Source organism: Salmo salar, chromosome ssa13, assembly GCF_905237065.1.
Source record: "Salmo salar chromosome ssa13, Ssal_v3.1, whole genome shotgun sequence".
Classification (NCBI taxonomy): domain Eukaryota; kingdom Metazoa; phylum Chordata; class Actinopteri; order Salmoniformes; family Salmonidae; genus Salmo; species Salmo salar.
The window spans coordinates 97687108-97700205 of record NC_059454.1 but is presented as its reverse complement, the minus strand read 5'-3'; the positions used below and the strand labels follow the sequence as shown (position 1 = coordinate 97700205).

General features: G+C 39.8%; 1 protein-coding gene across 4 annotated transcripts in view; it reads right to left on the bottom strand.

Moving 5' to 3' along the window:
- The window catches only part of LOC106568339 (tyrosine-protein kinase Fer), a 37480-nt gene extending 24902 nt beyond the window's left edge, over positions 1-12578 (bottom strand). For 2 of the 4 annotated variants that reach the window (XM_014138597.2, XM_014138602.2), the window contains exon 1: positions 12284-12578. The gene's annotated coding sequence lies outside the window, so the exon portion shown is untranslated. The remainder of the gene's footprint in view (positions 1-12283) is intronic. The other 2 variants (XM_014138600.2, XM_014138598.2) reach the window with 2 other exon arrangements.
- Between the last annotated feature and the right edge of the window lie 520 nt (positions 12579-13098).

The window sequence follows — 13098 nt, the reverse complement described above, 5'->3', positions numbered from 1 at the left end:
CACCGACCATCTCAGATTGTTCAGAAACCGTTTCTGTAGTTAGAAACAGATCAGTATTACTGCAACAGTATTTTGTTGAAATATAATTTGTTCTCTGAGAAATTAACCTAATTGATTGCACCAATTTGGCCATTTTAATTTATAGGATTCATATAATATTCAAGAATTGTTGTACCTAACATCTGATTTGGACTAATATATATATAGATGGCCATATAAAAACTCAAAATGTTGGACACACCTAGTCATTCAAGAGATTCTTTATTTTTACTATTTTCTACATTGTAGAATAATAGTGAAGACATCAAAACTAGAGGTTGACCGATTATGATTTTTCAACGCCGATACCAATTATTGGCGGGCCGAAAAAGCCGATACCGATTAATCGGCCGATTATTACAAATAAAACAATGACAATTACAACAATACTGAATGAACACTTATTTTAACTTAATATAATACATCAAAATCAATTTAGCCTCAAATAAATAATGAAACATGTTCAATTTGGTTTAAATAATGCAAAAACAAAGTGTTGGAGAAGAAAGTAAAAGTGCAATATGTGCCATGTAAAAAAGCTAACGTTTAAGTTCCTTGCTCAGAACATATGAAAGCTGGTGGTTCCTTTTAACACTAGTCTTCAATATTCCCAGGTAAGAAGTTTTAGGAATTATAGGACTATTTCTCTTTATACGATTTGGGCTCGAACCAGGAACACATCGACAACAGCCACCCTCGAAGCAGCGTTACCCATGTAGAGCAAGGGGGAAAACTACTCCAAGTCTCAGAGCAAGTGATGTTTGAAACGCTATTAGCGCGCACCCGGCTAACTAGCTAGCTATTTCACATCGGTTACACCAGCCTAATCTTGGGAGTTGACAGGCTTGAAGTCATAAACAGCGCAATGCATTGCGAAGGGCTGCTGGCAAATGCACGAAAGTGCTGTTTGAATGAACGCTTACGAGCCTGCTGCTGCCTACCATCGCTCAGTCAGACTGCTCTATCAAATCAGACTTAATTATAACATAATAACACACAGAAATACGAACCTTAGGTCATAAATATGGTCGAATCCGGAAACTATCATCTCGAAAACAAAATGTTTATTCTTTCAGTGAAATACGGAACCGTTCCGTATTTTTTCTAACGGGTGGCATCCCTAAGTCTAAATATTCCTGTTACATTGCACAACCTTTAATGTTATGTCATAATTACGTAAAATTCTGGCAAATTAGTTCGCAACGAGCCAGGCAGCCCAAACTGTTGCATATACCCTGACTCTGCGTGCAATGAACGCAAAATGACACAATTTCACCTGGTTAATATTGCCTGCTAACCTGGATTTCTTTTAGGTAAATATGCAGGTTTAAAAATATATACCGTAATTTCCGGACTATAAGCCGCAACTTTTGTCCCACGCTTTGAACCTCGCGGCTTAAACAATGACGCGGCTAATATATGGATTTTTCCCGCTTTCAATTTATTTATTTTTAAAACACATTCTGTGACGTGCTCAGTTTTTTGGCGGCATGAAGCTTTCATTAGACCAATGAAATTGCCGAACGGGTTAAGGTCAAGCAACTTTTTTGTTTACTGTTTAGATTAAATTGAGCGCTCTCAAACTTCCCATCATTCTGATTACGGTAGTCATTTTACGTTAAAGCCTATTTATTTTTGTTACAAGCCGTGTTTCGTTAAAGCCTATTTATTTTTGTTACAAGCCGTGTTTCGTTAAAGCCTATTTATTTTTGTTACAAGCCGTGTTTCGTTAAAGCCTATGTAAAGTTCATTTGTTTCAATGTACCGGTAGGCACCTGCGGCTTATAGACATGTGCGGCTTATTTATGTTCAAAATAATAATTTTTTTTAAATTCAGTGGGTGCGGCTTATATTCAGGTGCGCTCAATAGTCCGGAAATTACGGTACTTCTGTGTATTGATTTTAAGAAAGGCATTGATGTTTACGGTTAGGTACAGTCGTGCAACGATTGTACTTTTTTCGCAAATGCGCTTTTGTTAAATCATCCCCCGTTTGGCGAAGTCGGCTGTCTTTGTTAGGAAGAAATAGTCTTCACAGTTCGCAACGATCCAGGCGGCCCAAACTGCTGCATATACCTTGACCCTGTTTGCAAGAGAAGTGACACATTTTCCCTAGTTAAAATAAATTCATGTTAGCAGGCAATATTAACTAAATATGCAGGTTAAAAAATATATACTTGTGTATTGATTTTAAGAGAGGCATTGATGTATATGGTTGGAGAAACATGTACCTAAACGATTATATGCAACGCAGGACAGGCTAGATAAACTAGTAATATCATCAACCATGTGTAGTTAACTAGTAATTATGATTGATTGTTTTTTATAATATAGGTTTAATGCTAGCTAGCAACTTACCTTGGCTTCTTACTGCATTCGCGTAACAGGCAGGCTCCACGTGGAGTGCAATGTAAAGCAGGTGGTTAGAGCGTTGGACTAGTTAACCGTAAGGTTGCAAGATTGAATCCCCGAGCTGACAAGGTAAAAATCTGTCGTTCTGCCCCTGAACAAGGCAGTTAACCTGTTGGGGATAGGGGGCAGTATTTGCACGGCCGGATAAAAAACGTACCCGATTTAATCTGGTTACTACTCCTGCCCAGTAACTAGAATATGCATATAATTGTTTGCTTTGGATAGAAAACACCCTAAAGTTTCTAAAACTGTTTGAATGGTGTCTGTGAGTATAACAGAACTCATATGGCAGGCCAAAACCTGAGAAGATTCCAAACAGGAAGCGCCCTCTCTGACCATTTCTTGGCCTTCTTTGTCATCTCTATCCAAAACAAAGGATCTCTGCTGTAACGTGACATTTTCTAAGGCTCCCATAGGCTCTCAGAAGGCGCCAGAACGTTGAATCATGACTCTGCAGTTACTGGCTGAAAAAAAGTAGCGCGTTTGGGTAGTGGCTGGTTACAGTACTGTGAGACTCAGGCGCGTGCCCGAGTCGACCTCATGCTTTGTTTTCTTTCGTCTGTTTACCTAAACGCAGATTCCCGGTCGGAATATTATCGTTTTTTTACGAGAAAAATGGCATAAAAATGGATTTTAAACAGCGGTTGACATGCTTCGAAGTACGGTAATGGAATATTTAGAATTTTTTTGTCACAAATTGCGCCATGCTCGTGACCCTTATTTACACTTCGGATAGTGTCTTGAACGCACGAACAAAACGCCGCTATTTGGATATAACGATGGATTATTTTGGACCAAACCAACATTTGTTATTGAAGTAGCAGTCCTGGGAGTGCATTCTGACGAAGAACACCAAAGGTAATCAAACTTTTGTAATAGTAAATCGGAGTTTGGTCAGGGCTAAACTTGGTGGGTGTCTAAATAGCTAGCCGTGATGGCTGGGCTATGTACTCAGAATATTGCAAAATGTGCTTTCACCGAAAAGCTATTTTAAAATCGGACACCTCGATTGCACAAAGGAGTTCTGTATCTATAATTCTTAAAATAAATTGTTATGTTTTTTGTGAACGTTTATCCTGAGTAATTTAGTAAATTCACCGGAGGTTTGCGGGGGGTATGCTAGTTCTGAACGTCACATGCTAATGTAAAAAGCTGTTTTTTTATATAAATATGAACTTGATTGAACAAAACATGCATGTATTGTATAACATAATGTCCTAGGTGTGTCATCTGATGAAGATCATCAAAGGTTAGTGCTGCATTTAGCTGTGGTTTGGATTTATGTGACATTATATGCTAGCTTGAAAAATGGGTGTCTGATTATTTCTGGCTGGGTACTCTGCTGACATAATCTAATGTTTTGCTTTCGTTGTAAAGCCTTTTTGAAATCAGACAGTGTGGTTAGATTAACGAGAGTCTTGTCTTTAAAATGGTGTAAAATAGTCATATGTTTGAGAAATTGAAGTAATAGCATTTCTAAGGTATTTGAAAATCGCGCCACGGGATTACACTGGCTGTTGCGTAGGTGGAACGATTTCGTCCCACCTAGCCCAGAGAGGATAAGTGTGCCTTGAATTCTAAATAAATCACTGACAGTGTCACCAGCAAAGCACCCCCACACCATCACACCTCTTACTCAATGCTTCACGGTGGGAACCACACATGCAGAGTTCATCCGTTCACCTACTCTGTGTTTCACAAAGACATCTCAAATTTGGACTCATCAAACCAAAGAACAGATTTCTACCGGTCTAATGTCCATTGCTCGTGTTTCTTGGCCCAAGCAAGTCTCTTCTTATTATTGGTGTCCTTTAGTAGTGGTTTCTTTGCAGCAATTTGATCCATGAAGGCCTGATTCACACAGTCTCCTCTGAACAGTTGATGTTGAGATGTGTCTGTTACTTGAACTCTGTGAAGCATTTATTTGGGCTTCAATTTCTGAGACTGGTAACTAATGAACTTATCCTCTGCAGCAGAGGTAACTCTGGGTCTTCCTTTCCTGTGGCGGCCCTCATGAGAGCCAGTTTCATCACAGCGCTTGATGGTTTTTGCGACTGCAGTTGAAGAAACGTTCAAAGTTATTGAACATTTCCAGATTGACTGACCTTCATGTCATAAAGTAATGATGGACTGTCGTTTCTCTTTGCTTACTTTTGCTATTCTTGCCATAATATGGACTTGGTGTTTTACCAAATAGGGCTACCTTCTGTATACCACCCCTACCTTGTCACTACACAACTAATTGGCTCAAACGCATTAAGAAAGAAAGAAATTCCACAAATTAACTTTGGGGCGGCAGGTAGCATAGTGGTTAGAGTGTTGGGCCAGTAACTGAAAGGTTGCTGGATTGAATCCCTGAGTTGACAAGGTAAAAATCTGTCATTCTGCCCCTGAACAAGGCAGTTAACCCACTGTTCCCTGGTAGGCCGTCAATGTTAAATACAAATTTGTTCTTAACTGACTTGCCTAGTTAAATAAAAAAATACCTGTTAATTGAAATGCATCCCAGGTGACTACCTCATGAAGCTGCTTGACAGAATACCAAGAGTGTGCAAAACTGTCATCAATGCAAAGGGTGGCTACTTTGAAGAATCTCAAATATTTGTTCAACACTTTTTTGGTTACTACATGATTCCATGTGTGTTATTTCTTAGTTTTGATGTCTCCACTATTATTCTACAATGTAGAAAATAGTAAAAATAAAGAAAAACCCTTGTATGACTAGGTGTGTCCAAACTTGTGACTTGTACACACACACACACACACACACACACACACACACATATATATATATATATGGGGGGAATAAAACCACCTGTGGCCCAGTTGGTGTGTCTGAGCTATTAAAGCCTTCACCTTTTTTATTTGACCTTTAATTAACTAAGCAAGTCAGTTAAGAACAAATTCTTATTTCCAATGATGGCCTACCAAAAGGCCTCCTGTGGGGACGGGGGCTGGAATTAAAAATACAAATACATTTTTTAAATATAGGACAAAAACACACATCACAACACTACATAAAGAGAGACCTAAGACAACATAGCATGGCAGCAACTTTTCACTGACACAAAATGGTTGAAGGGATGGTGGACCCTCAAACATTTCACATGGAAGGGGTTCCTCCACTATCAGGCAGGTACGGATCAATACTTAACCTATAAGGCCTAGAAAGACAACATTGAAAAGTAAGATCACAGGCTTGCATAACATAGTGAGTCACCCACAATAAAGAAATAGCCTCTGACTGGCCGCCTAGTGAAAGTTCAAGAAGAGAGAGTTGTTTTTGATCAGACTTGTTGTGTCATGAGTCTGACACAAGTCTTACTTTTAACCCGTGTTTTCTAAAAGTACATATAGTAGTCAGTCAAATAGAAAAAGTAGCCAGCCACCCTCAGGGCCCAAATTGTTTGCAGAAGAAGCTATTTTGGGGGCCTCTGGTACATTCTAATGCCTTGATTTCATCTGAAACGCACAGCTAAATGAGTGAATATTTTGTCGAGTTTACCTCCTAGATTGGAAAAATGTGTTGTGGTATTGTTTATTTTTGTTTTGGATACTGTCTAGGTCTATATGATCAGGACTATTTTCGAAATAAGAGAACATTAAACCTGTCTTCTCTTGATATTAAAGTTTGATTTACAGTTTTACTACAAGATATGAATTGCCACAATGATGTTTGTTCTTGAAATTATGTATTTTATTAAAACAGAAAAATGAAGTAAATAACCCACATTATCTTTAAAAATACATTTATGGTTTTGATTTTCCTGGTTTCCGTTTCCTCAGTTTTTCACTCCAGAAACCCCCCCACACTTTTTTAATACAAAAACAAAATTGGATGTTCTAAGTCCACAACAATGCGTAAACCACATCAGGAGACCACTTTTGAGGTCTGGGAGAAAGAAAAAAAATCTGATCAATTTAGATTTTGGGGTGTAAATCACCCTTAATTTAAGTGTGCAATTAGCAAGAGGCTGTTGTATAGCAGTGTTTTGATGGTAGAGTTTGCCAAACAAATACCCACTGGATTGATGAAAATAATCATGATATTATTCTGCCAGGTAAGCATAGGCTACTTCGTATTAACATTTAATTGAGAATGTTTTTGGGAAAGCCTTTCCATCTATCAGAAGACTGTTTTCATTAGCATCATCGCTAATGGCTACACAAAGTGGTAGACATGTGCACTGCACACACGCACACTCGTTGCTTCTTCAGAAAGTTGCAGGAAATACAAATCCCTGAGGCACTCTGTTCATGTCTTATGATAAATAATTTGCCAAATTTTTCTATACATTTAGTTGATTCCCTGCTAAGGTCAATAAATGTTTGAATATTGTTGAATTCCATTTTAATGCCTGGATTCCACGAGGGCACTAATTGTCATATTTGGACCAGAATGAGGTTCTCCACTACCTACTATTCATGCAGTGATGATTCAACATCTTCATCAAATGGTTTTCAGAATTCATCTGCAGATAATCACCAAAAAGCCTACCAGTAGCAAACGCAAATTAGGGAGCCAAATAAACAACTCTCTCAACGATGCGATTCGGAAGGCTACACTGATTGACGAGATGAGTCATTCACTTAAGCGCCACTGTCTGGCACTCTAGGAAAGTACACCTAGGAAATCCTTTGGTTTACTTGTCTCGATGCGATACCATAGACATATAATCACATTGCATGAATGTCAAAGGGATATAGGATATCGACTTTATTCAGTAAGTTCGACAACTTTTATAAACTAATCAACACTTGCTGTTCAATTGTCAATCAACTCACAGTAAATAGCCTACTATGCGCCACGACTCCATGTGCCTGGCTATGTGAAACACGCAAAAAACAAATTAATGTGTCAGAAAACAATAATTAGGCTAAGTCGTAGATTGACACATTGTTAACACTTACATTACATGGGACATGCAAATTCACAAGCATCATGCTTATTTTTTATTTATTTCACCTTTATTTAACCAGGTAGGCTAGTTGAGAACAAGTTCTCATTTACAACTGCGACCTGGCCAAGATAAAGCATAGCAATTCGACACATACAACAACACAGAGTTACACATGGAATAAACAAAACATAGTCAATAATATAGTAGAACAAAAGAAAACAGAAAGTCTATATACAGTGAGTGCAAATGAGGTACGTTAAGGCAATAAATAGGCCATGGTGGCGAAGTAATTACAATATAGCAATTAAACACTGGAATGGTAGATGTGCAGAAGATGATGTGCTATTCGATACTAATGCAGAACGCCACAGGATGTTTTTGTGCTGGTCAAGGGCAGACAGGTCTGGAGTGAACCAAGGACTATTTCTATCCCTAGTTCTACATTTTTTGAGTGGGGCATGCTTATTTAAGATGGTGAGGAAGGCACTTTTAAAGAATAGCCAGGCATCATCTACTGACGGGATGAGGTCAATGTCATTCCAGGATACCCCGGCCAGGTTGATTAGAAAGGCCTGCTCGCAGAAGTGTTTTAGGGAGCGTTTGACAGTGATGAGGGGTGGTCGTTTGGTCGCAGACCGATTACGGATGCAGGCAATGATCGCTGAGATCTTGATTGAAAACAGCAGAGGTGTATTTGGAGGGCAAGTTAGTTAGGATGACATCTATGAGGGTGCCCGTGTTTATGAATTTGGGGTTGTACCTTGTAGGTTCATTGATCATTTGTGTGAGATTGAGGGCATCAAGCTTAGATTGTAGGATGGCTGGGGTGTTAAGCATGTCCCAGTTTAGGTCACCTAGTAGCACGAGCTCAGAAGATAGATGGGGGGCAATCAATTCACATATGGCATCGAGGGCACAGCTGGGGGCAGAGGGAGGTCTATAGCAAGCGGCAACAGTGAGAGACTTGTTTCTGGAAATGTGCATTTTTAGAAGTAAAGCTCGAATTGTTTGGGTACAGACTTGGATAGTAATACAGAACTCTGCAGGCTATCTTTGCAGTAGATTGCAACACCGCCCCCTTTGGCAGTTCTATCTTGGAGGAAAATGTTATAGTTATCGATGGAGATTTCAGGGTTTTTGGTGGTTTTCCAAAGCCAGGATTCAGACACGGCTAAGACATCCGGGTTGGCAGAGTGTGCTAAAGCAGTGAGTAAAACAAACTCGGGGAGTAGGCTTCTAATGTTAACATGCATGAAACCAAGGCTTTTACGGATACAGAAGTCAACAAATGAGAGCACCTGGGGAGTGGAGCTAGGCACTGCAGGACCTGGATTAACCCCTGCAGGACCTGGATTAACCTCCACATCACCAAAGGAACAGAGGAGAAGTAGGATAAGGGTACAGCTAAAGGCTATACGAACTGGCCGTCTAGCACGTTCGGAACAGAGAGTAAAAGGCGCAGGTTTCTGGGCACTCTCCCTCCTCCGTGTAAAGAAATACAACTGCAACCAGAGATATGTACAGTACCTTCGGAAAGTATTCAGACCCTTTGAGTTTTTCCACATTTTGTTAGGTTACAGCCTTATTCTAAAATTGATTAAATTGTTTTTTTCCTCATCAATCTACACACAATACCCCATAATGACAAAGCAAAAACTGGTTTAGAAAAGTTTGCTAATGCATAAAAAAAGTAAAAAACATTTACATAAGTATTCAGACCCTTTACTCAGTAATTTGTTGAAGCACCTTTGCCAGCGATTACAGCCTTGAGTCTTCATGGGTATGATGTTAAAAGCTTGGCACACGTGTATTTGGGGAGTGTCTCCTATTCTTCTCTGCAGATCCTCTCAAGCTCTGTCAGGTTGGACGGGGAGCGATGCTGCACAGCTATTTTCATCTCTCCAGAGATGTTCGATCGGGTTCAAGTCCGGGCTCTGGCTGGGCCACTCAAGGACATTCAGAGACTTGTCCCGAAGCCACTCCTGCATTGTCTTGGCTGTGTGCTTAGGATCGTTGTCCTGCTGGAAGGTGAACCTTCACCCCAGTCTGAGGTCCTGTGAGCTCTGGAGCAGGTTTTCATCAGGGATCCATCTGTACTTCGCTCCGTTCATCTTTGCCTTGATCCTGACTAGTCTCCCAGTCCCTGCCGCTGAAAGACATCCCCACAGCATGATGCTGCCACCACCATGCTTCATCGTAGGGACGGTGCCAGGTTTCCTCCAGGCGTGATGCTTGGCATTCTGACATGCACTGTCAACTTTGGGACCTTACATACACAGGTCTGTGCCTTTCCAAATCATGTCCAATCAATTTAATTTACCACAGGTGGACTCCACAATCAAGTTGTAGAAACATCTCAACGATGATCAATGGAAACAGGATGCACCTATCCTCAATTTCAAGTCTCAGAGCAAAGGGTCTGAATACTTATGTAAATAGGGTATTTCAGTTTACAAATTTTAATAAATGTTCTAACATTTCAACAAACATGTTTTCGCTTTGTCATTATGGGGTATTGTGTTTAGATTGTTGTGGACTTTAAAAAAAATGTAATCCATTTTATAATAAGGCTGTAACATAACAAAATGCGAAAAAAGTCAAGGGGTCTGAATACTTTCCTAAGGCACTCTATATAATAACAGAATACTCTTGTCTCTGACCTAACAATAGGAGTCATTGTCCCAAAGGCGGGAAGGTAGGTGACATGCTTAGGTCCAAAATAAGTCCATAGAAACAAATTTGGCAGAAATTGGACAGATTTTGTAAAGAGTGAAACTTCTCGCTTTGCCTCTCCCTCTCTGCTGCGTTTCCCTGTAAATCGCTTGCTTTGTGACTTACAGGCACCTATCCTATCAATAGATTGCTAAAACATTCATATCGTTCATTCTAGCGGGAGAGGGCTCGACGGACTAGCGAATCGAAACTTCAAAAGTTGCCTAGTTAAAGTTGCAATATGCAGAAACCGCTCCTCCATTTTCTGGTTGTTCAAATTCTAATAGTTTGCCTAATTTCAATTTGTGACAAAAACGAGCAATGTATAATGTAGAGCGGCATTGTACCATCTAAATCGCTCTTAAATATCTTTTCAATAAACAAAAATATTGTGTTTTCACCTTGTGTACAAAAGCAAAAGTAAAAGATGCAAAAACTAAACTAAAGAATGGGACGCATAGAAATAGCGTATATAGAATAGATCTACCAATTATTTTAGACTTGCTTCAACGAGAATGACATATCTATAACTCACATTTCTATGTGAATTCGGTTGGGTCGCCCAAAAAGTTGCTTTAATATGAAATGGAAAATGTATCTGGCTGAAAATTAGTCTGTAACCGGCTGATTAGCCGACAGACGGAGCTAGTGGAAAACACTGCTTTGACCTGACAGTATCTCGTGACACAACAACCAACCTTGTGTACAATAAAGACATTCAGCCAGTAGCCTACATTTTATAAGCCCACAGCTGTAGGAAACTTGTCAAACAACAAGTCAATGACTTGAAGATGAACAGCTATCTCAATTTCAGTAAATCGGTGGCCACAATGCCATTCTTTACATCTGGGTCTCCTTCCTCTCTAACGTGTGCCACAAATTGTGAGTCAAACCGTGTAGTTGAAGTTGTACACAGGAGTATGACAGTGAAATGTCTTCTTAATGTGAGGTTGCTATAATCCTCTTTCTCACCAGCAATAACACCATTAGGGTGGGTGGGTGATGGGCTGGCGGAGGGGACCATCAGTGGGAGTTAGCTAAACTCAACAAGGATTTGCTGCGCGCTATAGAACAGCAGTGGTGGTACTGCTGCTTGAATACCCCATCTGAGTGAGCAGTCTAGCAAAGGAATGTCCTCCGCATTCGGTTCACTGCTGTGACATGAAAGGGTCATGGAATACAAGGCTGACAGACATAAACAGTGTCCTGACTCCACCTGGTGATACATTATTTTCTAGACTTTATTTCATATCTAGCGTATGTTTGTAGCTTAATGTAGGCAGTAAGTGTATACAAACACTGTTAGGCTACGCTGTTTGTTAGAAAAATGCAATCTGTTAGCTATGATGGGAGAGAGCATATTGGACACAGCTGGCTGAGTGTGACAAGGGGTTTTGTAAAGTCCAGTTGGCTGGCTGTGACAAGGTTTTCTGGAGCTGCATCCGTTTCATCCGCCCATTTCGTGGCAATCCATGATACAGTACTTTACAGCACAGCAACTGTTTCTCAATAATACTGGCTATAATGTCAACAAGTTGTCATAGATGTCAAAACCATTGATGGAATACAATAACAATCACAATGAACTGTTTGCAAACTGACAACATAAGTTGCACTTTCACCTAAAATGGCCATTGAATACATGCCTACATGTTTCCCATCCTGAGGAAAGTTTTTGTGCATCAAAGGCATTAGAACAGAACATGCGCCAAAGCTCCTAATGTGGATGTGCCTCTTCTTACCAAACACGGTCCAGTAGCTAGCTAGCAAGAGTAAACTAAGCAGCTAAATATCTGAACATAATTTGATTCACATTGTCAAGCTGACTAACTAGCAAACTATCTTAGCATTAGCAGTTAGCTTGCTAGCTAGCTAACGCTACCCACATTGACATCGCCATTGTAAAACGTTTAGGGTGAAACCTTAACTATGTGACAACAAAAGTTTAATAAATAGTGTCTGCATTATTATAAAATGTTCCTATAACAATATCATGGGAAATTAATGAATCGGTGTTTTTATTAGCTATTACCTTGCTGGCTAACCCGCTAGGTAAAGTTAGCTATTCATGCTAATTTCGGTTGTCTGGACATTTTTTTTTCTCCAGGAAAAAAATCCTTAACCATTGCTCGAAAGTGTTTGTTCTCTAGCAAATATATCAAATCTACATGATCCCATTCAAATAGACAGTTGATACAATCAATGACAGACTGCACTCACTTTATTATGATAGTTTCTTTTCTCCTATTATTTCTCCTTGTCTCCTGATTTCTTGGTATTCCTCTTTTCTTTTGCTCGGCTGCCGGAGCTGGGATTCGGGAGGGGTTTCCGCTCTGGCTCTGTACGGGTCTGGTCTACCATAGGGCTATGACGTGTGTGTGTGTAAAATAATGTGTGTTTTAGGAAGAGATAGAAATGGTTAAATTACACAGCTCTGCTCCTAATATACATACATGCAAGCCCCAACGTCCATCACGTCACACACTCAGAAATCTTACGGTATACAGCTTCAATGTGCTCCATATATGCCCCTCTCTCCTCCCTACTCCTATGACTTCTTGTGTTTTTTAGGTAAGAAAACAAACATATTAATAGCTATTCATTAGCTCTTCAATAGGCTACAGTCCCCTCGAGTTTATGACTGAATTGTATGGCGGCATTTGTACAGGTTGCCTAGCAGTTAACGGCGGTGGGCCAGTAACCGAAAGGTCGCTGGTTCGAATTCCTGAGCTGACTTGGAAAAAAAAATCTGTCGATGTGTCTATGAGTAAGAAACTTAACCCTACTTGCTCCTGTAAATCGCTCTTTATAAGAGAGTCTGCTAAATGACTAAAATGTACAGTTGGGAGGCTTACTGTAAAGAATACTTATGAATCATCATTGACAAGGAACAAACTAAGAGTCAATTAACCTATTACTTGGTGTGAGAGTCTTATCAGTTACAAGTTTCTTAGCAATTATAGCTAATAACCTTATGTTACCACTTTCAGTTGGAAGAAACTACAGTAGTAATTTTGCCCACTACATACAATATA